General features: G+C 39.1%; 1 long non-coding RNA gene across 1 annotated transcript; it reads right to left on the bottom strand.

Annotated features, from left to right (window-relative positions):
* Positions 1-27,861, bottom strand: LOC118923232 (uncharacterized). Its single transcript, XR_008992737.1, has 4 exons — positions 27,272-27,861; positions 8,970-9,092; positions 7,505-7,628; positions 1-1,013 (listed from the first exon to the last, which is right to left on the bottom strand). It is a non-coding gene; the product is annotated as an uncharacterized LOC118923232 (long non-coding RNA).
* Positions 27,862-27,924: the final 63 nt, after the last annotated feature.

The raw sequence follows: 27,924 nt of genomic DNA on the forward strand, positions 1-27,924 counted from the left end.
ATTTTTGCTATCTAATAAAGAAATTGTCTAGCAAGGAAAAATTGTGAGCTTTGTGGTACTTGGTACTCTTCCAGAGCTTTAACACTGAGCAGATATCCATAAAGTGAAGTATTAGAATCGTTCCGGGAGTTTGCACAAATCCGTTTGCCACCTGTCTAGCATGGTGCCAGTGTTCATTCTTCCCGCATACCTCATGGCATCATTCTCCAGTTGGCAGGGGTGTCGTCGTTTTTGGGTATCGATCCTACCCCTTCATGTCTTGGCAGTTGAAGTCCTTTCTTTATTTTAGTGTGGTGTGAGAAAAAGAAGACAGAGCTAGAATTCAGCCACCAGACTAGATCTCAGTGATCTCTGAGCTGCCAAGACCGGAGTGTTGAACAGCTGCATTCAGTCCAGGCAGGCCGATCATGAAGGGGCTTCAGGTCACAGTTTGTAAGCATCAGCTGAACTTTCCCATCCAGGCACATTCAAAGGCTCCCAGCCAGCCAGGGAAGTTCTCGGGCTCATATCTTTCCCCCTCCCTCTCTTTATCTCTCTGTCCTTTCCCCTTTCCTTCTTTCTTTTCTGGACCTGTGTTAAATAGCTCACTTCTACTATGTGTGTGAGGGGGCAGGAAGGTATGAAATTGTTAAACCTTTCTAAGAATGCACTGTGCTTCATCCTGCAAAGGTAAATATAATTTAGCATGAAATAATGTTGAAGTGTGAACACTGAATTATATTTCCCACCAGCCACCCTAAAACCTATATTCTTTATTTTTTAACATATTTTATAATTTATAATGTGTTTTAGTTTTATGAACAAGTTAAAAAATAATATAAAGTATTTCTGCGTACCCTTAACCCAGATTCCCAAGTGTCACCATCTTACCACATTTGCTCTGTCATTCAATCTGTCTTGCTTGCTCTTTTGTAGACGATAGATAGATGCTTTTTTGTCTAGACCATTTGAGAGTAAGTTGTAAGCTGGAGACATTATACTGATTCATTGATGAATATTTCAGTGTGTATGTCCTAAAAATGAGAGCATTCTTTTATGTAACTGCAGCATGACTATCAAGATCAGGAAATGAACATCGATACAGAAATATCTGATCTATGAACCTTATTCAAATGTTTCCAGTTATCCCACTAATATCCTTTATAGCAAAAATAAATTATATGCATGTGTGTGTGTGTGTGTGTGTGTGTGTGTGTGTGTGTGTGTGTGTGTGTGACGTGTGGTTTGGAATCCAGTCTAGACTCCACCTCACATCGAATTGCCATGTTTCTTCAGTCTCCTTTAGTACGGAAAACTCCTTAGCCTTACTCTTTGGTTGTGACTTTTCTTAATGCAGGCCGTTTATTTTGTAGAATGTCCTTCAATTTAAGTTAGTCTAATGTTTCCTTATAGTTAGTTCACGCTTTACATTTTTGACAGAAATACCATAAAACACTGTATCCTTCTCAGTACATCAAATTAGGAGGCACATAACTTTATCCTAATACTGGTGATATTAACCATAATTACGAGGGTTAAGATTTTTACTCAGCCATAGAAAAGAATGAAATGTTGCCATTTGTGACAATACGGATGGACGTAGAGGGTATTACGTTAAATGAAATAAATCAAAGAAAGACAAATACCATATTATTTCATTTATGTGTGGAATCTAAAAAACAAAGGAAAAACCGAAACTGAAATAGATGTGTAAACACAGAGAACAGTCTGGTGGTAACCAAAGGGAGGGGGTAGAGGGATGGGTGAAATAGATACAGGGAAAAACTAATGAGAATTTTAGTTCTCCATCTTGATCTGGGTGATGGTTACAGGAATGTATATACATGTCAACAGTCATCAAACTGTATGTTAAGATCTGTGCATTTGATTGTATGCACATCAATTTAAACAAGTAAAAATTTTAAAAATAATTTAAAAAGATAATGCCTTCCAGATTTCTTCCCTATAAAGTTACTATTTTAACCTTTGTAACTGATAAGTTTCTCATGGGCTATATATCACAAAATTGGAATTATCCAATATATAGTCCTGGATTTTATACTTAATATTATACTGTGACCAGTGTCCCAATCAATATTCTTTGGAGGATGATTTTAATATATTTGCATACTATTTCCTCATATGGGTAGATCAGAATTTATTAAAAATACTTCCTTGGTCATCTATTATTCCCACTATTTGGTATTCTAAATAATGGTTTGATGAATATACTTGTCTAAGAGTATTTGTTAGCATTCTGATTAGATTACTAGAAGTGGAAACAGTACTCAAACATTAAGGCCCTTTCTGCATATCTTCAAAATCCTTCTCAGACAGGTTAATAAATTAACTACCTAACAGTTAAAATGACTTAAAAAAAAAAACTTTACTGGCATTATTATTGTTTTGTCTCTGCCCATTTGAGAATAGGGTGAAAAATGCATGTTAAAATGTAAATTTCTGAGTTCTGCTTTTACTGAGGATGGAGAAAATTGAAACAGAAATCTCTTTTACTCTAATAATGAGAAAAGCTAGATAATGTGTAAAATCACAACTTTTCTTGAACCTCACAGAGAGCTGAGGTTGTAAGCCCAACAAGTGGACTGATTTCCAAAGGAGGACAAGACTTTGAGGACAGATGGGACACATGGACTGTTTTACCTTTGACAGAAAATAGGAGGAAGGGGGCTGCCATAAAAAAGGGGTAAAATCACTAAAAACCTAAAAACTTATGAAGAGCAGAGTGTGAGCTAGCATATCAACTTAGACTCCACAAGCTGCACCCAGAGTAAGTTCACACTCATGTGCAAGCTCATCTTCACATCTAAGCCTTCAGTACATACTTCCCAGATGTAAGGTAACAGAAACACATTGTAGAAGATTTTGAAGACTATGGTGCATGTCAGGTTATATTAGCAACATAAAATATCAAAGAACCCAACTACTGACTACATCAACTCAAACCACTATACTATTGCCCAGACAGAAGAGGTGTGCCCACTACCAGGTATAAATGCTATTTAACTCAGGTTTTCATCATTCTTCTACATACAACATTGGGCGTTCAATCAAAATTACGAAATATATAAAATTAAAAACAGGGAAAATGACCCATTGTCAAGAGAGAAAGCCACTATAGAGCAAGATGTAGAAATGATTCAGTTGTGTCAACTATCAGACAGAATCTTTAAAATAACCAGGGTTGGCTTCTGGGTAGAATAGAAGAAACCCCCATAGGATGACCCACCCTGAGGAAAACAACTATAAAACTTGAATGTGATACAAAGCCACTACCTGCAGGTACTGGAAAAATGAAAAGAAGCAGAGGGACATTGGTGGGGAGTGCATCCTTGTCTGAAGGAGGGATATGAAGAATTCTGCAGGTGAACTCCTGTCTCATCACTAAGAATTCACCCTGCCTTCTAAGTTTCCACTTTCCTTCAAGTTGCATTTCAGTCATTGGTTCACTGGCCATTTGCAGGTGTGACTTTGAGCATGTGTTCATCATAAAACTTGTTTTTCTTCTTATGCCACACAGATAATGAAAAAGGCCAGTGGCAACACCTCCTGTTTTTTCCTCTTGAGAATATATTCCATTTTCTTGGTCCTTTTGAATTGTATACTGGATATGGTAAGCATGGCGATTCTGTATTCTGTTATTTTTCTCCGATAAATATTGTTTTCTTCAAAAATGTGATTCATGGTATTAATAGATTCACAAATTGTTTTAGGCACTGTACTGGAGGTGTCACAGAGAATAAGACAGAAAGATCTTCAGCCCCACAGAGAGAAAGAGGCAACAGACATTGAAAAGTTAAAAATAGGTAAAACATTGCCACCATGATTGGTGTAATAAAATGAATAAATATGGCAAGACTGTAGCCCAGGGTTCTAAAAGTTTTATGTAAAGAATTAGAAAGTAAATATTTTAGACTTTTCAACTATTCAGCTGAGCCATTGTAGCACCAAAGTAGCTATAGATGATACATAAATAAATAAGCATGGCTGTGTTCCAATAAAACTTATATAAAAAAATGGATGGTGAGCTGCTTTGGCACCTGGTCCAAATTTTCCAAACCCTGTGCTAGGGAATAAAGGACACTTTATTCTTGATACTTTTGAGTGGTCCAAGAAGACCTCTCTGAGGAGAAATATCTTAGCCGAGACTTTAGGAAATGCCAGTGTCTTCCAGAATAAAGAGTAGCAAGCATAATAAGAATTCTAAAGAGTGGAAACAATGTGGACTGTTGCAGGAACTGTCAGGAGGCCAGTTTGGCCAGAGTGAGGTCAGAAGGGGCAAACTGGGGTTGGAATGGACAGGAATGATGATGCAGGGCTGGTAGGTCAGGGTGAGGAATTTAGCTTTTCTCTCAAATGCTAGGGAGAATCACTCAAGGTTTTTAAAAATGGAGTGATGTGGCCTGACATATAATTTAAAGGCCATGCAATATGTTGTGTGGAGAATGGACTGGAAGGTGACAAAGAGGAGCAGAGAGGAACTCAGCCTGGAGGCGTTAGTGAGACTCTCATGAGAGGCGATTTGAAACTTTTACTTGGTATTCATAGACTACTAAGTATTATGTCACTCCTATTATTTGCCCTTCCGAGGTCGTATCATTCTTAGGAATTAGTTACTGTTCTTATCCAGAATTAAAATTCAGGAGCCAAAGTAACTTTTGTTCAAGGTGATGGAGCTGGATGTGAAGCCAGGAGGACTTATGCCACTCTCCCATAGTCCTTTGACCTTAAAGGCGCCCTCCCCACCGCTGCCTATGGCTATGTGGTAGAGTAGTTTCCAGAATTCCTTGGCTCAATCCACCATGATTCAGCAGTAGGCCATCCCACCTTTGGCTTTTGGCACTTCCTCCATCCAAAAGCCTGTGTATGTGATCCCTAAATGCAGTGGATTCAGTGTTCTTCCGAGGCAACCTTCTCACCTCTGAGAGCACATGCCAAAGGATATCCACAGCTGAAGTCTGGCTGAGTGTATTTGTGAGCACTGTGAAACGTGAAGATCGTGCCATTATTCAGAAGATACTGTGCTGAAAATACTGAAAATGCCTTAAATATCAGTTTCGCTTTGTTTTCAATGATTGATTGTACCAGTTTGTCACCATCTTCAGGATTAAGGTGTTTTTGTTTGTTTGCTTTTAATCAAGCAGCAAGCACTTTTTGAGATTATTAACTCACACTTAATTCAATGCATTGAGGCATAATGAATAGTTAGAGCTGGTATGTGTTTGCGAGATCATTCAGGGTGGGCGTTTTCAACCTGTGCTCTAGGGAGGCAGTAGATTCAAGGGAAGAAAGATGGAAGCTCACGAGGAACAGGTCTCCTTCAACTGAAGCACTTTATTTTATGTTTTGAACTTTTGGATAACATTTTTTTTTTAAATACGCTCTACTGTTTGAACCTTCTTACATGGTTCAAATGACTTAATTTTTATAAAAACGTAAATTAAGGCCCAGAAAGACTAAATGATTTGTTTAAGAACCCATGAAGAATCAGTGACAGGAAAGGACTAGAACTCTTTTTAAGTCCTGAATTTGTTACTTTGAGAGTCAGTGTGACAAAAGTTAGAGGAAATGTTGGGTCAACCGACTTGTATCTAACAATTATTAGGTGTTTAGGCAAATTATTTTACCTTCCTTAAATCTCCTGGTTTATAAGAGGATTTTGGTTTCCTTCCTTCCACTTCAACATTTTCTCATAGAAATATGACTTTCAGCAAGGTGAGAAAGGGTGAGCTTGGGCAATTCTCTCTTCTTCCTTGCATATGTTACTTCACTAGGAGTACTCTGCATCAGAGAACTTTTTGTCTGTTTATTAACTAGTGCAACCAGAGTCTGAATAGAAACCTCGAACTCTGTAGAAGATCTGTAAACACTTGTTAATATTCAGATCTGCCAATCTTCTATGAATTGAACAACCCATCTTAGTTTAACGATATACTCAAGTATAATTAATGGAGCAGTGCCATCTGCTGGCAGTATGAATAATTACAGTTCATTTACATGAAGGAAATCTTGAGGGATTTTTTTCCTTTTGGGTTTGTATATTGTTTTAACAGTGTTCAGAGAAAATAATGTGGGAACATTTTGTGTTTTTTATAATAAAAATATGATCTCTGTATACCATAAAAATCTCTTCATTTTCCTTTTAAAATGACAAGACATGTACCCTCACCTATACTGAGAAATCTAAGCAAGCCTGGGAAAAGAGGCAGGAAGTGAACAGATGCATCTGCGGGGAAAGGGAACGGAACAAGGGTGAGGGGTGCCCCCCTGTGGACATTCAGAGCCTTACCTAGAATTAAGGGATGGAGGCTGCATGGGTGAGGTGAGACCCTTACAGAATTTAGTATTAGTGGTGAGATTCCTGAATCCCTGGAAAAAAGCCAAGTCTCATTTGCTATCGTACCTTCCTTAAGGGACAAACTCTCCTTCAGCATTCCCATGCTATTCCTACCATGTTTTAATATACCAGTAAATCTGAAAACCAGGAAGTTTGACAAGCATGTCCCCATTCCTGTTCAAAAGGGGTCCTCCCCATCCCTTTGCTCTTGCAAATATGAGGATTTACAGGGCAAACAGGGCTTTGCAGATGTAATTGTATTAAGGATCTTCCTGGGTTATCCTGGATTATCTAGGTCAACCCAGTGTAATCACAAGGATCTTCATAGGAGGCTGAAAGAGGATCAGTGTCAGAGAAGGCAACGTAACAAGGAAAGTAGAGATTGGTGTGATATGGTCGCAGTCCTGAAATTTTGGCCAAGGAATATCAGCAGCCTCTAGAAGCCGGAAGAGGCAAAGAATGGATTCTCCCCTGAGCCATGGCCAACACCTTGATATTAGCCCCAAAAGACTCATTTAAGAGTTCTACTTCTGATATTTTAAGAATACAAATTTGTGTTGGTTTATATCAGTAAATTTATGGTAATTTGTTACAGCAGCAATAGGAAACTAGTACTGTACCTATCTTTAATCAATAAGGATTTTTTAAGTATAATCATGCTATTATCACACTTAAAATTAGTAATTCTTTAATATCAAATACCATATTCAAATTTCCTTGCTTTTGAAGCTCTAATCACTGTGTATAATCATCACCAGCTTAACACACCTCCTTTCCCCACCAGACCATGGTTGATTCTATTCAGCAATATATCCCCTACAGTGCCCAAAACATAGCACATAGTAGATACTTAATAAAAGCAGGTTAGATTGAAATGAAGCACATCAATAACAGCTTTGATGTGGAATTTCTGAAAATGCAACTTCATTATTATGACTACATACACCAGGTCAGAAAGACATCACATTACAGTGACCAAGTAACTATTAATTGATGGACTCATCTATGACAGTTTTTTTACATATAGTTTTTAATCGAATCATTATAACATCCTGTGAAGTATTATTATTATATAGTGGGTCACACTGAAATTTATTAGAGATCAGTAATTTGGTAAATCTCCTCCAATAGGTGAGCAGCAGAGACACGATTCAAATTGGAAACATGTACCATGACACACACTACATTCTTCATGAAGAGGTGCTTAGAACTGAGGGTGCAACAGCCGATAGATGGGGAGCAAACCGTGGAGGCCCAGGCCAGAGCACAGCTTGCTGTGAGTCAGATGGTAGAGCTGTAGGTGGAGAGAGAGTAAGAGACTGGCAGAGAGAGAACCTGAAGCCAGGCAAACTGGCAGATGATTAATATTTAATGTAAAGTGTCATTTCGTTCCTGAGTTGAAATTGAGTGAGAATGAATGTTATTCCCACACACACAAAAAATTATCAGCTGCAGTAAAAGCAAAATGGAGCCCTTAAAAGGCTATGGTATGATATTCTTCCTGGGTATTGATTGGACTTGCCACTCTTCAGCTTCCTGACTGTGGTAGGCTCTGTTATACCTCCTGAAGAGATCTGGTCCTAATCCCTGGGACCTGTGCCTGTTATTTGAATGGCAATATGGATTCAGCCAATATGTTTGCATTAAGGATCTCGAGATGCAGAGATTATCCTGAGTTAATTTTGTGGGCCTTAAACATCATGTCCTTGGAAGAGGGCGGCAAAAGGAATTACACAGAGAAGGCAGTGTGACTGAATGTGGGTAAAATTGCAATAGTTCCAGAATCTCTAGCCGAGCCTCAGTCCATCTCCATATCAGTAGGTAATTACAAGGGCCAGCTAGGGCTTATCTAGACCGGAGAGGCTGGGTGGGGGGCCTCTTCTTCTGCAGCCTGGTCTTGAGAGACAAGGGAGAGCAGAAATGGACTGCTCGTAAGAAAGAAACGGGTTTCTCCCACTTTATTTCTCCCTTTGACTGATTTCGATTTCAAAGGTATCTTGGCCCAGAATTCCCCCCCCACCCCGAGTTACAGTGAAGCAGACACAGATTTGGCTTGAGAGATGAAGGAAGGGCTCAAAGGGCAAGACATGCAAGGAGTGCACCTCTAGCAGCTGGAAAAGGCAAGGAAAGAGATCCTCCATGGGAGCAAAACCCAGCTGACACCTTGACTTTAACTCAGTGAAACTGATCTGGGACTTCTGGCCTCCAGAATCATAAGAGAATAAACTTGTGTTGTAAGCCATGGAGATTGTGGTAATTTGTTATGACAGTATAGGAAACTAGTGCACCCACTAGATAGGTTCTGAGACCAATTCCAGGGCGTGTAGGCTCCCTCACGCACAACACCAGTTCTCAGGCACCAGCGAGGTATACAGTAATGAACTCAATTCCAACACTACCTACCTGGAGATGGTGTCAGATTCCACAGGTTAAGGGCTCAGTCCCGCAAGACTGACCCCCAGGCCCCACTTCAGAGACCAGTCTCCATGTTACCTGTGCTTCTGAAGATGGGCTACAGATTGGAAGGTCCAATAACTTCCTCAGGCATCATTAATTTGCTAGGGCAGCTCAGAGAACTCGGGCACACTTACTTACAATTACCAGTTTATTAAAGGATATGATAAGGGATACAAACCAACAGCCAGATGAAGAGATGCACAGGGCAAAGCCTCCAACAAAAGAGCTTCCTTCTGGTGGGGCCTGGGACCAGGGTCAGTGGCAGGCAGAGGCATTCTGGTTCCCTGAGTGTGGAAGCGCTCTGAAAAATGGGAAAGGGAAAAAAAGGGGCAGGGGTAAAAAGGGGCTCTCTCCGGTTTTTAAGGAAGGTTCATTATTTAGTCATGATTGACTAAGCCATTGGCCTTTGGCTAATCAACCTTTAGCCCCTGGCCCTCCCCACTCCCAGGTGTGGGGGGCTGAAATTTCCCACCCTCTATTCACAGGCAACCAGCCTCTGCCCTTGGGTGGAGAGTGGGTGGGGGGCGTCCCAGAGTCTCAAAAACATAACAAGATGCCCATTTCACCTTAAGGCTTTGAAGCAGTTTTAAGAAAGTGTGGATGAAGACAAATATACCTGAGAAATATATTTTGGTCTTCTGAAAAACCAAACACATATTTCTTATAAATCATTATGTCACACTCACATAAAATGATTATTTGCAATCGCAGGTATATTTCAGTTTATGGAATAGGCATGCCTCCGAAAATACTCCTAAAAAAGTACAGAGGCATCTCAAATCATTCTCCCCATTGCCTTTCTTCATGAAGTTGCAGATGTTGCATTCTGGAGCCTCAAGGGAAGCTGCCGCAGCTGCTTCTCCGGCAGCTATCACATTGTTTCGTTTTTAAAAATACATACATGAAGAGAAGCTCAGAGATCATAAGTGTAGCTTGATGAGTTTTGAAAAGTGAATGTTCCCATGTTATCACCATCCATCAAGAAACAGACATTCCCAGCGCCGCAGGGAGCCCCCCCGGTGGGCCTTTTCAGAGCCACTATCGGCTTTCTCCTGAAAGTTACCCCATCCTTGATTTTTACCTGGTTTCGGACTTTATATAATTGAAATCAACAGCAGGCGTTCTTTCCCGTCCAGCTTCTTTCATTCAACACTATGTTTCTGAGATTCGTAGCTGTAGTTTCTTCATTTTTCCTACTGAATAATATGTTGTTATGTGTTAATAAAGCAGTTTACTTGTCTATTGCACTGTTTATGGATGTGAGCATTGTTTCCAGTTTGGGGTTATTCTATACCGTGCTGTTGTAAACATTCTTGTGCATATTTCTGGGGTGCACACAATGTGTATTTTTATTAGTTATATATCTAACAGTGGATTGACTGGACATAGAGTATATATATGTCCAGTTTTAGGAATTACTACTAAACAGGTTTCCAGACTGTTGTATTGTGGGTAAAATTGTAACATTTCCAGAATATCTCGCCTGGCTTTAGTGTATCTGCATGTCAATAGGCATTCAGAGGTGGAAAGAAGTATGGCTTTAGTGCATTTGCATCTTTTCTCAGGGGTGGAGGATGTATCAGTGGGTGATTACCTGGGCAACAGAGGGCTTATCTGTACCTGAGAGATGAGGGAGAGGGGTGGGGAGGTTGCTGATGGAGCAGAGAAGAAAGACGGACTGGGACTGCAATTTGTGAGAAATAAACGGGTTTTAAACTTTATTTCTCCCTTTGACTGATTTTAGTTTTTAGAGGTATTTTGCCCCGGGATTTCCTTTCCCTGGACTGACAGCGTGAGCGCCGTTTCTCCCCATCATTTCTAGGGGCAGCCCTCCAAAGGTTGCACCCATTATGACAGATTTCAGGTTCACAGGAATCCTGTTGACTATGCCAATTGTCAGTCTGGGGTCCAGTCTCGCACCCACACGGCGATGGGATAGGAGGTTATTATCTTAGTCGGAGCTATTCCGGCGACGGGCTCTGCAGCCACCAAGCCATGGTACACAGCAGTCAGTTGCTTCTCTATCAAGGTGACCCGGACCTCTGCTCCTTTCCATGGTTGTGGCCAAGCTCCGGCTGGCAGTAAGAGCAGCAGCAGTGGCAGAAGCAGTAGCCTAACCCGTTCCCTAACCCTAACCCGTTCCCTAACCCTAACCCTTCCCAACCCTAACCCGTTCCCTAACCCTAACCCTTCCCAACCCTAACCCGTTCCCTAACCCTAACCCTAACCTGTTCCCTAATCCTAACCTGTTCCCTCCCTAACCCGTTCCTTTATATATTTTGGATGTTAACCCCTTATCAGATATGTCGTTTACAACTATATTCTCCCATACTGTAGGATGCCTTTTTGTTCTACAAATGGTGTCCTTTGCTGTACAGAAGCTTTTTAGTTTGAAGGAGTCCCATTTGTTTATTTTTATTTTTGTTTCCCTTGCCTGAGGAGATGTGGTCAGGAAAAAGTTGCTCATGTTTATATTCAAGAGAATTTTGCCTATATTTTCTTCTAAGAGTTTTATGGTTTTATGACTTACATTCAGGTCTTTGATCCATTTCAAGTTTACTTTTGTGTAAAGAGTTAGCAGTAATCCAGTTTCATTCTCTTACATGTAGCTGTCCAGTTTTGCCAACACCAACTGTTGAGCAGGCTGTCATTTCCCCATTGTATATCCATGGCTCCTTTATTGTATATTAATCGACCATATATGTGTGGGTTTATATCTTAGCTCTCTATTCTATTCCATTGATCTATGGCTCTGTTCTTGTGCCAGTACCAAATTGTCTTGATTACTGTGGCTTTGTAGTGAGCTTGAAGTTGGAAAGTGTAATTCCCCCAGCTTTATTCTTCCTTCTCTGGATTGTTTTGGCTCTTTGGGGTCTTTTGTGGTTCCATATGATTTTAGAACTATTTGTTCCAGTTCACTGAAGACTGCATTGGTATTTTCATAAGGATTGTATTGAATCAGTAGATTGCTTTAGGCAGGACAGCCATTTTGAAAATATTAATTTTTTCTATCCATGAGCATGGGATGTATTTCCATTTATTGATGCCTTCTTTAATTTCTCTCATTAGAGTCTTGTAGTTTTCATACAGGTCTTTTACCACCTTGGTTAGGTTTATTCCTAGGTATTTTATTCTTTTTGATGCAATTATAAATGGAATTGTTTTCCTGATTTCTCTTTCTGCTAGTTCATCGTTAATGTATAGGAATGCAACAGATTTCTGTGTGTTAATTCTGTATCCCGCAACTTTGCTGAATTCAGTTATTCTAGTAGTTTTGGGGTGGATTCTTTAGGGTTTTTTATGTACAACATCATGATATCTGCAAACAGCGACAGTTTTAACTTCTTCCTTACCAATCTGGATGCCTTTATTTCTTTGTGTTGTCTGATTGCTATGGGTAGGACCTCCAGTACTATGTTTAATAAAAGTGGGGATAGTGGGCATCCTTGTCTTATTCCCAATCTTAGAGGAAAAGCTTTCAGCTTTTCATTGTTAAGTATGATATTTGCTGTTGGTTTGTCATATAAGGCCTTTATTATGTTGAGGTACTTGTCCTTTATACCCATTTTGTTGAGAGTTATCATCATGATGTTGAATTTTGTCAAATGCTTTTTCAGCATCTACTGAGGTGATCATGTGATTTTTGTCCTTCTTTTTGCTGATATGGTTATGTTGTTGATGGATTTTCGAATGTTGTACCATCCTTGCATCCCTGGAATAAATTCCACCTAATCATGATGGATGATCTTTTTTGATGTATTTTTGAATTTGGTTTGCCAATATTTTGTTGAGCATTTTTGCATCTATGTTCATCAGAGATATTGATCTTTAGTTTTCTTTTTTTGTGTGGTGTCTTTGCTTGGCTTTGGTATTAAAGTGATGTTGGCTTCATAGAATGAGTTTGGAAGTATTCCCTCCTCTTCTGTTTTTTGGAAAACTTTAAGGAGAATGGGTATTATGTCTTCTCTAAATGTCTCTTAAAATTCAGCAGTGAAGCCATCTGGTCTGGGAGTTTTGTTCTTGGGTACTTTTTTGTTTGCCAGTTCAATTTCATTGCTGGTAATTGGTCTGCTCAGATATTTTGTTTCTTCCTGGGTCAGTCTTGGAAGGTTGTATTTTTCTAGAAAGTTATCCATTTCTTCTAGGTTATACAGTTTGTTAGCATATAATTTTTCATAGTATTCATTAATAATTCTTTGTATTTCTGTGGTATCTGTAGTGATTTTTTTCTTTCTCATTTCTGATTCTGTTTATGTGTGTACACTCTCTTTTTTGATAAGTCTGGCTAGGGGTTTACATATTTTGTTTATTTTCTCAAAGAACCAGCTCCTGGCTTCATTGATTCTATTGTTTTATTCTCAATTTTATTTATTTCTGCTCTGATCTTTATTTTGTCCTCCCTTCTACTGACTTTGGGCCTTGTTTATTCTTCTTTTTCTAATTTCATTAATTGTGAATTTAGACTGTTCATTTGGGATTGTTCTTCTTTCTTAAGATAAGCCTGTATTGCCATATACTTTCCTCCTAGAACTGCCTTCCTTGTGTTCCTCTGTTCCAGTCTTTTGACTGCTTCTCTGTTAGGTTACCTGACCTTTTCTGTTTTGTTTTGTTTTGTTTTGTTTTAATGTAGGAATTTAAAAATTATTCTGGATGTGGGTCTTTTGCATGATATATGTATATCAGTTTTTCTATAGTGTGCATTTTCAGTCTCTTAAATGGTGTTTTTGATTAGCATAAGTCCTCAATTTGAGATAGAAGGACAAAAATTTAACAATGTTTCGTGTGGTCTCTTTAAAAAATATGTACCTACTACAAAGACACAAAGATTATATTCTACACTCTTGTATAGAAGCTATACTGTTTTACCTTTCATATTTACATTTACCTGTCACCCAGATGGAATTTTTGTGGGTGTGCAGGAGTCAAATTCTATTTTTCTATATGGGTATTCCATTGACTCCACATTATTTATTGAGAGAACTATAGTCTGTAAGCTGTTAGTTTTTCATTAATCAAGATACAATAATAAATGTGTAGATCTATTTATGGAGTCTGTATTCTACTTGTGTATTTCTCAAATCTTCCTGTCAGACTGTCTTAATTACCCAGCTTTATGATAAGTCTTGGTAAAGGCAGTGTAAATTTTCCAATATATGATTGACTTAGTTATTATTGACTGTAACTCTGGTGGGAAAATGTGTTCAAAGCCCAGGGCACAATAAACCTTTGAAGCTGAAATAAGGTGTAACTTCAGGGGGACAATATGTTCCCATCCCAGGACAAATAACCTTTGAAGCTGAAATCAGTCAAAGGGAGAGATAAAGTGGGAGAAACCTGTTTTTTGCTTACAAGCAGTCGTCTACTTCTGCTCTCCTGTGTCTCTCGCAATCTGACTGCAAAAGGACCCCACCAAACCTCTCTGGTCCAGATTCTCCTTCACTAGCACCACCCCCCACTCCCGCCTTGTAATCACCTATTGATATGGAGATGCACTAAGGCCAGGCAAGAGATTCTGGAAATATTGCAATTTTACCCATAGTGACAAACTACACAATTATAAGACACAATAATGATAGCTGCATCTCCTGAGGCTCAGGAGGCTCTTTGGAAAAATTACACTTATTGTCCTCAAATTCTCTACAGGAACACTCTAGAACAGGATCCTGAACAGAAGGCACTGGGCTTTAATGTGTGTGACTCAAAGATAGAGGTTGGTTGGATGAGCTCTTTCTATCTTAATATGGTATGTGTGTGGGGGGATCCTCTAATCTTATGAAAATCAGATAAAGTCTATAAATGCTATATCCTATACTTGGTAAGATTGTATTGCAGCATTTAGTTTTTTCATGGTAAGTATTACTTATGTAAGAGACTTCAATAAATATATCAGGAAAGTAGTTTGCTTTCATTATAATGGAATAGCATTTTTCCCCTTAAATATGTCTGCTTTAACTTTCTGCAGAATGAATAGAAATTATTATGAATTATCTCAGGTGGTGTATAATTGTCCAAACATGACCAATTTCTAATATTTACTTAAATTTTAATTTAAAATGTGTGTGGCAATTATTTCAAATCCTGCTGAGCCAAACAGAATTATGTCTCTTCGAGGAAGAATTTCTCTTGGAGGTTATTTCTTCTTATGATAACTCATGCTATTTTAGAGGAGAGAGTCTCTGGTATGCTCAGTATGGTCTGGTTATCTTTCTGTTTTGTGCCGAGAAACAACTGTATGCGTTTTTTGTCTCTGTAATTTATAGTATTATTTGTTTTAAAAATCTGTTTTCTAGTAGAGTTGTCTTGTGCATTTAATCTTAGGTTCACTTTGCTACAGTTACAACTGCTCCAGCCAGTTTAGATACAGTGGGGCTAGAATTTGAAGTGTCTATCCAGATACATAAATAACCGTTTGGGATATCTAGCTGTATGTAAGTTAAGACCACCACTCACCCAACCACTGTAATTTTTCAACACTGCCACTCATTTATTGAGGTTCTATTAATGTTTTAAAACTTCAGTAAAAATGTCATTGTCATACTTAGTATAGATATAGAAATATCATCAAAACTGCACTGGATATCACTGTAGTCCATTCATTTTCTTTTCTGTCTCTTCTACTCTTTAAAGACTTACTTATTAAAACCACAATAAAGGAAAAGCACAATAAAACAAAAAAGGAAAATTTTTGTTGCCTCCTTTGTGCCAGACACTTTGATAGGCACTGAAGACACATGGTTGCCAAGACATAGCACAGTCCATATCTTCAGGAAATTCACAATCAAAAGAGAATGTGAGGCTATAAAATCAATTATAACATTACAATATGTAAAATTAGCTAGCAGTATACTGCATTTGTTTTGAGCCAAATTCACTTCTGTCCTAGTTTGGTTTGTTGGTCAGGAAATCCTCCGAAGTGAAGGACACTAACTAATAAGAGCAAGATCCTGCACACACATGCATATGTTCAAAAGGATAGCAATTTTAGAAACTGTGTTCATGCCAATATGAAGAAAGTAAAGGCTAAAATGGAAGATATGGTAGGACATGAAGCTAGAAATGCAGGCAGGAGTGAGGTGAACCCACAGAGCATGGGTCACGTTGTAGGGCAGTTTAATCCACGGGGATCTCCTTGCACTCTAGGTGAGACCTCAACCCGCAGCAGGGTTCTTGAGTCTGATCAAGAAAGAATTTATGAGAAGGTCAAGCAGGTACAAGCAAAGAGTAGTTAAATAAAAGCATAGCACACACTCAAGAAGAGAGCGCAGGCTGCTCCAGAGGTGAGCAGCATGGTAGGGTTTGGGTTGGGTGGTTTTATAGCTGGAGTTCAAGCAGGTTTAGAATATTCAGTGGGTTGGGTGGGTTTTCTTGGAATAGAGAGAGGATTTCTGGGAAATAGGGCTTCACCCTCCTTTTGTCTTTAGATGCTCTGCCTCTGAACTCTCCTGGTTCCAAGGGGTGTGATAATTAGTATGATAAAGTTAGGGCCAATTTCTCCTCCATGTTGGAACTAGTGAGTTTTGGCAGGTCTGGTGTCTATCCACTCCCTCCCCACAGCCCACAGAACTATTTACATGGAATGTTTAAAATATAAACAAGCATCTAACTGAATGTAAACACGGCCAAAGTCCCCACCCCCCTCCCTGTTCTGTCTGGCTATCCACCTACTGTAACACTCTGACTTGATCACTTTGTTTTAGAAAAAGAAACTATTCTGGTGCTGGAGTTAGACTGCAGGGAGAGTAGAGCTAGCAAGAAACTGGTTAGAAGGCTAATGTTGAAATACTATTATTTAGCAGGGCAAAATAATAATGTTGAAATACTTTATTATTTAGCAGGGCAAAATAATAAAGACCACTATGGCTCCTGGAAAACTTACAGAGGCCAGAACTTCATATTGCCTAGTTTCATGTTTTTATTTATCCTTTTTTAGCAAAAAAGAATATTCAGTTTTTATGACCATTTTCCCATGTAAGTTCTGCCAATGGTCAGTAGATGCCTTTTCTCTTATTTTCCTAATGAAGGATGAAAAATAAACTGCAAGTTCTTTTACCAAGATTACTGTTGATTGCTGTTGTGGAGGGATACTGTTAGGTAACTCTGCAGATCCTTAATCTAGTTAGAAAAACGTGCACCTTTGCTTTAGGACCTCCTGGACAATGACATTTTCCCAGCAAGGCATTATGGGAGTAATACCAGGAAAGCTGAGTCTGGCATGGCATCTGCCTTCACAGACATAGGAAAAAGCATTATGGAGTAGGGGGATTACAGCTTCTTTCAGTTCTGTAGCAAATTCTGCGTACCAAGACATACACCTGTCCTGCCATCTGGCTTCGGTAGGAGCAGCCCAGGTCCCAGGATCCAACTGGATATTGGATTTTTTCCATCTTTGGGAGGCTGACTGAAAGCAGTGCTAGAAATAACTAAGCGCAGTTTGCTCTTTACATTTAATAGAAATTAAGTGTGTGGAATTTGACCTGTTCTGTCTCTAATGTCTGTAAATCCCATATAAGATTTAAGGGATTCTGTAGTCAGGCACAAAAAAAGTCAACCCCCAAACTGTTCTATTTTTTAAATCCATTATTTTAACTAATTTAAAATTTTAATTTTAATTTCTCATGAGAAATTTTATTTTCTTTCCCATTAGATCATGCAATACTTCTTGAAAACCTATGTTGTGGGTTTTAAGGAAAGGTAAGTAAATGTGGTAAGGATGTGCTGACATGCCTGAACTCAGGAGAATAAGCAACTCTGAACATATTTAACTTTGCTTCTATTTTAGCATATGTTATAAGAGAAAGATTGCAAAGAACTATATTGATATTTGCCCAAAGTAAGAAGCAAGTCAGTGGAGTACCTCTGGAAGAAAAATTGTGGAGACAAATAAAAGCCCTGGATATGAAAAAGGAAAAGTAAAATATCTTCATACGTTTGGAAAAACTGTTATTAATATACCTACAGAGGGGAAGACTTTACCTCTCTATATAAAAGAATCAATAAGGGAATTCTACATATGAAAGACACAGGAAGGAAAAGTGAGCCATACATGTAGGAAGAAAACACATGAAACACATTAAGTTTGAGATATACTGAATGGAAAGAGGCACTTTAACCCAGGCATAATCATATAAACTACTATTAAATATAGAAGATGAAAACAATTAGTAAACATAACAAGAATACTTTGCCTCAGACTCCTCGGGCATGTGCTTCTGTGCCCAGGGAATTCTAAAGAGAATTTTGATGCTAAAAGAACCCTGACTCCATACTGAGCTGGGGGCAAGTATTTCTGGGGAAGGAGATGCAAAGTGAGATGAAGCACAGCTTCCTGCTCTCCTGGGGTATCTTTGGAATCTGCATATAAAGCTGTTTCAGTGTTCAATTTCTATTAATGAAATTCCCATAGACAAAATTACTTGTGGATCAAAGAACAGAGAGTTTTTTCTAGGCTATTCAAAACATAGAGGTGAAATCAAACTCCCTGCCATTATAAACAGCACAGAATGATAAAAATTAATGAAGTAATTAAGTGTAACATTTATTAAAGACCTACTATGTGTAAGGAATTGTGTTACTGCATGTGATAGAGATGATCAATATATTATGATATAGATGATCAATAATGATATCAGAGCCCTAGAACTTGAACCCTAAATCTTTATGTTCTTCTCTTATACTCTGTCCATCAGTCACACCAAATTCACTGAAGTCAACTCAGTGCTTAAAGGTCACATTTCAAGACTCATTTCCAGAAGAACATTCTTCTTGAAGCCCTTCATGGTCCCACTCTAGAACTGACCGTCCTCTTTCCTGCTCCCATTGCTGCTCTAATGCAGTGGATTTGAATCAGTTGAATTCTTACTTAACCCCACAGTCCCCCTGCATCATTTCTTTTTATCCTTACCAGAAAAAAAATCTACTCTTACATATTAAGATTGTAGAGACTTCTTGATGAGAGGGTACTGTATAAACATTGAAAGTACAAGGAAATAAAGAACACCTCAAAAGTTATTTCTACCTATTTCTCCATTTAAATCTAAAGAGGCAAATAATTTGACTCACTGACATTTGGGCTGTGACACCCCTGTACACATATTCCCCTCAACACAGCTAACACTTTATGGTACCTCTTTGCTTTCACACCTGTCTCTTTACAGGACCCTAAGCTTCTTTTTATCTGCTTGACTAATATGTCACTCAGCACACAGCTTTATCAATAATAATAACAAAAATAATCATGGAAGCAGGAACTCTCCTAAGTGCTTCACATACATCTTCGATTAATGCTCACATAATTATATGATACAAGTGTTTTTACTTTCACAGATGAGAAAACCAAGGTCTGGATTAAATAATTTGCTTCATTTTGGTATGCTTGGGACAGTCCTGATTTATGTCTATTGTTCTGGTGCAATTATTAATAGCTTCCTTTTATATAAAGTATAAAAATAAATTTATACAAAGTATAAAAATAAATTTATGGTTATCTTAGGCATCACCAGATTCAAAACCTGGCCGTAGGCTCCTTATCTCTAGCTCATATCCTCTAAGAAATAACTACAAGCCCCGGAAACGTACACGGAATGAATGAATGAATGATTAAGACACAGTTCCTGCCTTATAGAAGCTTATGGTCTTCACAGAGGGGACTAGAGAAACCTATGAACTGCCACTGTACTGGGACAAATGACAAGGAAAAAAAGTCTGTGAATGTTTTTATGAATGGAAATATGACATTTGTTTAGTGATAGGAGAGACTTCATGTAATAGGAGGCATGCAAAGGGGGCACTGTTTGAAATGGGCCAGACTGTAAGAGGGAATGTTCCAGGCAGAGAAAATACTGTGGCAAGGTCAGGGAAAGGCGTAGGACATATTTGGGGAAAAAGCTCAGCTGGACCATGGGATCCAAGGATCACAAAAAGGCTTAAATTCTAGGGAAAAGCCTTTAGACCTAATTCAGGAAGCAAGGGAGAGAGGGGGGTGTGTGATATACAGCCAGAGCTTAGATTTAGGGAAATTTATAAGGTTACTTTGTTTGGTGTAATACCACATGGTATAATCAATGAAAGTTGGTTAATTAATGAGTTTTAGAATATATAGCTTAACAAACTGAGAAGTAAAAAATAAAGAGAAAAAGGATGCAAAATAGATATCCATGAAAGCTGATAAAACTAACATTGTTTCACAAATTCTTCATACTTCTTACACTGTTTAGTATATACACCTGCTACACAGGAATGGATAGGAATGTGGGTGGCTTTTACAAACGAATAAAAATTTGTGCACAGGAATAAGCAGAGAATATTTTCTGCTATTATTATGATTATTCTGGTTATCTAGGTGATAAATATTTTGCGAATGACCAGGATAGAGTAGGATAATGAGTCTCACTGAAGTACGAAAATGCCACTGCTAAATCATAATAAAACTGAAATGTTTCTTACAGGCTAGCATTGGTGGACAGGAAATTCTTCTAAGATTTGAAGACCATTAGCCTAGCGGCAAACCAGCATTCTGACAGAAAAACATCATAAACTTTAGAAACATTGTGCACTTTGGGTTTTTCCACTAGTAAGTTGGCAACAGCTGCAGAATGTTGCTAGGATTTTATGTTTATGTTCGTATTTGAGAGCCTGGGCTTTGAAGGCACAGGATTGTCACGGACATCACGGACACTAGTTTTCACCAGCAGCAACAAAGCCTAATGAAGTTTCCCATTTCCGCTTTTAGTATCACCAGGCAAGACAGGACATAACATGTCATCATTTTCTAATAGTGTTGCAACAAATGCAGAGACCACTAGCTGTGCTGATCCGTCTTCCCTGAAGACAAAGGATTCTCCAACATGAAATTCGACCTACTGCAGGAAGAAGACGTGTTTGCTAGGGCCACAGGCTCACTGGATAGAAATCCCCCCTGCCAACTTGAAGGTCAGATTCCTGTAGAGGGGTTAGTAAGCTCATGTGGACATGAGAGATGCCCTCTGTAGTCATCACGACTTCCACAGCCACGATGAGAGAGCTGGGACCTTGAAGGAGGCCCAAGAAACTATAACTCAGCAAATTTGACTAAATAGAAAACTGGTTATAATCAAGCCCCTCATGCTGTATTATTTACAAAATGTATTCACTTATTTTATCTCAACTGATCTTCACAATCAAGAGAGTTACTTATCATCATCAGAATCAGCCCAATTCAGCAATGAGAAAACAGAGGCTTGGAAAGTAAGATATTTCCCAGGAAGTGACAGTCAGAATGGCAAAACCTACTTATTAATAGCAAATACTTTGCTCTTGCCGCAGTATCATACTATCCTCTTCTGATGAAAGAAATCACACTTAGGGCACAGAGGAACCATCAATATTATTAACATTTTAATTTAAATTAATGACATTTTAAATCATTTTCCTGGACTTTTGGAGCCTATCCTGTAGCTCAAATGAAGGGAAACATGGTATAAAGAATAAATAAGATCCAGAGAAGTTGGAAGCTGGTGGCAGCATGATATGATTTCTGTCCATTACCATTATATTAACCTTTTTAGACAGTTTCCAAAGACATGAGCTAGCATTACTTTTAAAATCTAGAAAGTACTGAAATGTTTGCCTTCCAAAAGTGTCCTGACCCTACCTGGGGCCAGGAAGGGGAAGAGACGTCTGAAGTGGTTAACATCACTCTATCTTGCAAAAAACATCGTGCACACATTCGCTCTCTATTAATATATTGGTGATGGTTAAATTTATGTGTCTTGATACTTTATGCCCAGCTTGGCTGGGCCACAATGCCCAGATAATTAGTTAAGCATTATTCTGTGTGTTTCTGTGAAGGTGGTTTTTTTTTTGGGGGATGAGATTAATGTTTAAATTACTGGACTTTGAGAAAGGTAGATGACCTTCCATAATGTGGGTGGGCCTCATGCAATCAGCTGAAGCTCTTAATAGACTAAAGACTGACTTTAAAAGACTTTTAAAACTGACTTAATAGACTAACGACTGACTTCCCCAGCCAGAAGGAATTCTGCTGGCAGACTGTCTTTGGAGTCAGGTGGCAACTTCTCCCTGAGTCTCCAGCCTGTGGGCCTGTCCCAACAGATTTTGGATTTGCCCAGTGTCCACAATCACAGGAGACAATTCCTTGAAAGAAACCACTCTTTATATACACACATCCTATTGGTTTTGTTTCTCTGGAAAACCCTGAATAATCAATGATGTTAGATATTTTATGTAGTATAACAAATACATATACCTATGTGCATACACACACACACACACACACACACACACAATCTGTGTATTCAGTGCAGCCATTGAAATGAATGAGCTCTACTGCCTCCATACAAATTAAAACTAGCCTGGGACCAAGTGAACAGATCATCCTTTCAAGAAGACACCAACCACACGTTGGTTGTCTCTGGGTTTGAGGGTCATCACTCAAGAGAGAAGGCAATAATCTCATTTAAACTCTGGAGTCATTTTCTTCTGTGTGAAGGAAACAGAGACTCAATTTGCCTTCCAGGTTCTCTAGGAGACCCTTTGCCTGAGCAATTTTTAAGAGAGGAATGTTTCATGAAAGCTAACAGCTCATTTTCATGAATTTTAGGAAGTAACACTATTGTCATTCGAGAAACATTAGATGCTGGATACCCGCCCACACCCCCAGGCTGGGCTTACAGTAGGAGCTTAGTGCTAACAAGAGTTTGGAAGGAGGGAGGGCTTAGGATGCAGAGGATTTGCCCTGCTCTTTCGTTGTGACTTTGAAGAAAGCAAGGCTTTGCGCGTCAGGACTCTTCCAGGACGTGCTCAGAGGCGCTGGTAGGCACACCTGATCAGATTGGTGGATACAGGAGAGGAGAGCGGAAACATGGAAAGGCGATGAAGTTCCTGCTTCCTCTCTGTGGCTCCGAGTTTATCGTGGCCACTTTCATCCCAAATGCATTCTAAGTGAGATAGGGGGAAAAACATTAACTCAAGATTTAGGGAGAAAATGCTTAAACTTGCAGTGCTTTTACTGAGTAAACACTGACTCTGCAAAATAGCTGAACAAATGTTAGCAAAAAAAAGATGTTTTGAAGGAAAAAAATTTCCGAGTGAATTGGGAATTATTTGAAAGAATAAAAGCCACAACTATGTTAGCAATCCCTTATAGCTTTTGCGGATAAGGGGGGAAAAAAAAGCTTTGTAACTACAAACTGATTTTTCTATAATTGTGGCAAAGGTCTAGTAAAACATTTCCCAACTCTTCTGTTTTGAGTACTTGTTTGAAATTGTTCCTGAGAAGAAAATGTCCTTTTTACAATTCTGAGTACTTTATTTAGAAAACAGTTTGTGTTTATATGTATACATATTCACATATGTATAGTTATTTATTGACGAAAGAAGTTTTTATTGCCTTCAGGTTAAAATGTTAACTGTAAGTGTGCTAATCAAAGTAGCAACAATTTTCATTTGCAGAAATTTGTTATTATTTTTAAAAAATATTATGATACTAAGTAGCTAATTGACCTCCAAGTTCAAGCATCCTTCCTCCTCTGCCCCACATACATGGATTGCCTTATATTTCCCATTGCCGTGATGTCTGTAAAATCATGTTTAATATAACTTAGACTCTCAAGGCCTGTGAAAGGCAATCACTATTAGGTTATTATTACCTCTTTAAAGTGCTTCTTGGACCTCTGGCAGTGAGTTCTGTGCAAGAACTGCCCTGCATAACTTGCATGCACACAGCTTTCTCAAATTTAAATGCAAACCTGGCCTAGGCATTGGGGCACGTGCACAGACACTCCTCTGTGTGTGGGCCATGTTCATGCATGTGGTTGATGGAGCCTATTGGTTTTGCCTTTCTCACTCACCCAGCAAGAGATCCTGTATTGTACACCTGAGGACAATTCCTGGCAGCTGTCAGATCTCTTTTGCTTGCTGTCTTCGTAATTCCTGCTGATCTGTTTTCTTCTTTCCCCCTGCGGACTGTGTATAGTATTGTAACACAGCTGGGGAGGAGAGATGGGATTTTCGTACCCGTGTTGGGGGGATCATTAATTCCACAGATTTGCTAAAACTGTGGCTTTACCTCTGACTTTCACATGAGCAATAATTACTGTGACATCATCTCTTACATTTTATATCTTCCTACTAATTTTATCCTCAAATAGTTAGTGTCCTGAAAATACTAAAGTCAGTGCATAGAAAAGGCATTTATTTTGGAAATAGAAAGACATTAGAACACATTATTCCCTTGAAAAATTCAGATGGAACAAGATCAAATAAACATCTGACAGTTAGTTGTTAGGTCCTTGGATTTTATGTTTAAATGGAAATTACAAGCATTTTTATATTTAAAGAAGTTAAAGGGAACTATAAAATTCTAGCACTGAAAGTATTTAGCTCTTAATCAGCTTCCTTTTTTTTACAGATAAATAAACTGAAGTGCACGGTATGTAGGTGACACAGTGAAGTCACACAACACAGATGATTACCGGCAGAGTAAATATTTCCTAAAAATTGAACTCGTGACTTTTCTTCTACATTATGTGATTCCTTCGAAGTGAAGGAGCTTTTGGCTTTAGCAAAATGGGATCAGTCTACCTTTTCTAACCTTAAACAAGAGCAATTCTACACAACTGCTTTCTCTAGTTCTTATCCTTACTAGTTAATAGCATCATAACTTACCACCCTTACTCTATGCTGTAACATGGTCTTAGTTGTAGAAACTGCTAGACAGATAGTAATAGAAACCAGAAAATAAGCTGGTTAGGATTTCAGACCTTTCTTTCATGCAACAAGTTAACCAGAACAAAAACCTATTTGCCAGAAATTCATACAAAAGAAGTCTAACAAATACTGGATTTTCCTTAGCCAAACTACCACTGTTCCCTCAGCAACCTAACAGCTATTCAAGAAAATTGATGAATTTATCAAATGGGGATGAAAAGAAGTATTTTCAAATGCTCCATTCAGCATGGTTTCTAAAACATCTCCGGATTTTATGTAGTAAAACTAGAGAAAAATATGTATAATTAATAGTTCATTTCCAAACCTGACTTTTTATTCAAATCTCTTCTAATTGTTAATTCTGGCTGAAGACGCTGCTCACCAGTGTTCTGCGCTGGGTGTTCGCTGCGCCTGTGCTCAGGAGCACTCGGGCAGTGCCCAGTGGCAAATCACCAGGGTGACTCAGTACCGAACTCTAGCCATCTGGGATTTCTGTGAATACGCAGGGGTGGCCTCAAGGACTTGGATCTTTTACAGGAGAACAGCAATAAGCTGAGTCAGCTTGAGCCCTAAAACAGGTCCCGAGCCAACTGCTCAAAAGGGGGTTCACGTACTTACTCATCTCAGATTTGTGTTGCATCTAGATCCTTTCCCAATACCATTAAAAAGGATTTAGAGTCAATATCAAACTGATGTCTTTTTGTTTTTATCCCACTTGCCCATATAAGATGACATACAGCAACTGGGGTAAAGTGTCTTGAATAGCATAATGCTAATATATTTTTCCTCCTTTATTTTGTATATGTAATCCATATTCTTGAAAACCCACCAAAATCCAAGGTATTTGGAAAACTACTTTTCTACATATAAAATGCAAGTAGATCAGATACACACACAGTCACACACAGGTTTCAACTTAATTCAATAAACATCAACCACACCTGTTATGTGGCTAGCAATATGTTATCACCTAAGCATATGATGAGCATAAACATAACCCAGTACATCAGAACTTAAATATTCACATTATTCAGTAGAAAAGCCATACATATGAAATTAGGAAAAGGAACAATAACACAATATAACGTGTCAAGAGGTTAAGTGCTCTAGACATTGTAGGCATCTCTTTGTTGCTGATAATTGTTATGAGACAACGCATTAGCTCTAATTCTGCAGTAATGATGACATTTTACATCTTTACAGATAAACTGATTTTTTTTTAGTTAAAATAGTTTCAAATGTGTCAGTTCTTCTGGCCAGTGAACTCCTTACAGGAGGGATACAAGGTTATAGTCACTTGATATCCTTGATTGACTAAGTTTTACAGCGATGAAGTGGGAAAATAACTAGTGCTCCAGAGGTCTGCCTTCTGCTTCTAGAGTATTCAACTTTCTTTTTATTATTGGCTCTCACAGTGCACCTAGACACTATAAATATCAATATTAAAATATATTTCATGTGAATATAAAAAATTTTTAGCTTCATTGAATCCTGAATTTGTAAAAATCATTTTAATTCAGAATGAAAATAAGTCAAGCTACCTAGATGTAATTTAAAGGATTCAAAAGATTTTAGAGTATGTATGAAATGATCCAATAATTCATGAGTGTTTAAAATAAATCCCTGATCGATAATATTTGAGACCGTAGAATATTAAGTGCTTGGTGACCTTGAAATAAACTAGTGTTTCCAAACATACCAAATAGAAATATTTTAATGAGATGATTTAGGAAATATACTTGTAAAAGCTCCTCTAAGGGCAAACACCACTTATTAATTTATTTAATCTAATTTAGCCAAGGATTTGCATTCCCTGTGAGATTGTTTCTTATCTTTTAAATTTTACTCAGAGCCCCATCCTGATACCACCTCCTTTCCAATGTCCAGCTGGTGAAATGAGCCTCTAATCATTTTAACTGATGAAAATAAGGAGACTCAGTGAGGTTTCCTCACTACCTGTCCCTTTATTCCTCCATGTCATTTAGTACCTGCTTTTCCACCTGCACAGGGAGCTGTCTCTTCTGTGTCAGGGCCAAACTTCTCCCTGCTGTCCTTGTCCTCTCCCTTCGGGACCCTGCCACACAAGCCATCCACTCCCTTCTGCTGCCTTGTCACCTGCAAACATTGCATTCCATTTGTAAAACCAATGAAAAATCAATCTCTGTAAGACACCTTTCCTTTATGCCTATGCTCTTTTATTAAACAATGAGCAACTCCCCACCCTCTCCCCGCATTTCTCTGCACAAACAGCTTTTTTTTTTTTTTTTTCCTTCCTTTCTTAGCTCCTCTAAGCCTGTGGGGTCTGGGGAAGCAGGCGGGCCCTGCCATGCTGAGCACAGAGAGCGAGCACCTACCGAAACGTGGGCATGCTGCCACTCTGAAGGCCTGTGGCCGGGGGCTGGTCACCCCGAGAACTACAATCCAACACCCTCCTCAGCCGCCCTGCTCATCCATCAGCTTCCCAAAGGCTCCTCACTCTTCTCCCTGAGTCCAGTCCCTCTGCCTTCTAATCACCCTGCTGCAGGGACAGTCCTAATGCCACCTTCCCCTGAGGATTCGGTTCCTTCCCTCCGAGAGCCTCTCCGGTGCCTTCTAATGAGCATACCTCCCCGCCCGCACCGGGCACTCACACTGCGGCCGGGTCTCAGCCTTGGCGAGACTCCACAAGCCCTCGTCTGCACCCCACAATTAAGCCAGCCTCCACTGAGTTCCACTCACTGCCCTGGACGTTCCAGCCTCTGTGCTGGACTTTCCTGACCCCCAGGAGAGGCCTACCAGACACGCTCAGAACTTCAAAGGCCAAATAGTCCATTGTGTTTTGCTAGTCCAGCGACGTCGTCGTCTGAAGATCTGCAAGTTTTCACTGGAACCTCCTGACATTGATCCTGTTCTTGGATTACCCTCGCCTGTGCAGGCTATTTGAAGGGGGCCACTAGGTCCCTGGGGCAGAAGGGTGAACACCAATCCCAAGCACTTAGGTTTGAAACCGGCTCTTCTTTCTCTGTGGCCCCGCAGGCAGGGTACTTCTTGTCTTTAGTCACCAGTTTACCCAGATGGGAGATTGGAATAAACACACTCCCTCACAGACTTGTGGAAAATTACACCAGAGAGCAAAGAAGCACCCAAGCATGTTTGTAGATTTAGGGGTTTTTTTGTCCTATCAGGTCGAAACTGCTGAGGTTAGGATGAAGCCGTCTGTGGAAATAAACATGTCCTTTTTTTGCTCATTTTTGTTTTGACAGGCTATAGAGTATAAATGCAAACATCTGAATATTTCACATTTATTCTTATTTTTCTCTAGGGAAGCAGAAAAAGAAAACTGTTAATTTATTCTTCCTTGAAATGCAGGAGGGAGGGAAGGAAAGAGGGAGCAAAGGAAAGAGGGAGCGAGAAAGAAGCGAGCAAAGGAGAAAAGCTGGGGGGAGGTG

This window comes from Manis pentadactyla, chromosome 12, assembly GCF_030020395.1.
Source record: "Manis pentadactyla isolate mManPen7 chromosome 12, mManPen7.hap1, whole genome shotgun sequence".
Classification (NCBI taxonomy): domain Eukaryota; kingdom Metazoa; phylum Chordata; class Mammalia; order Pholidota; family Manidae; genus Manis; species Manis pentadactyla.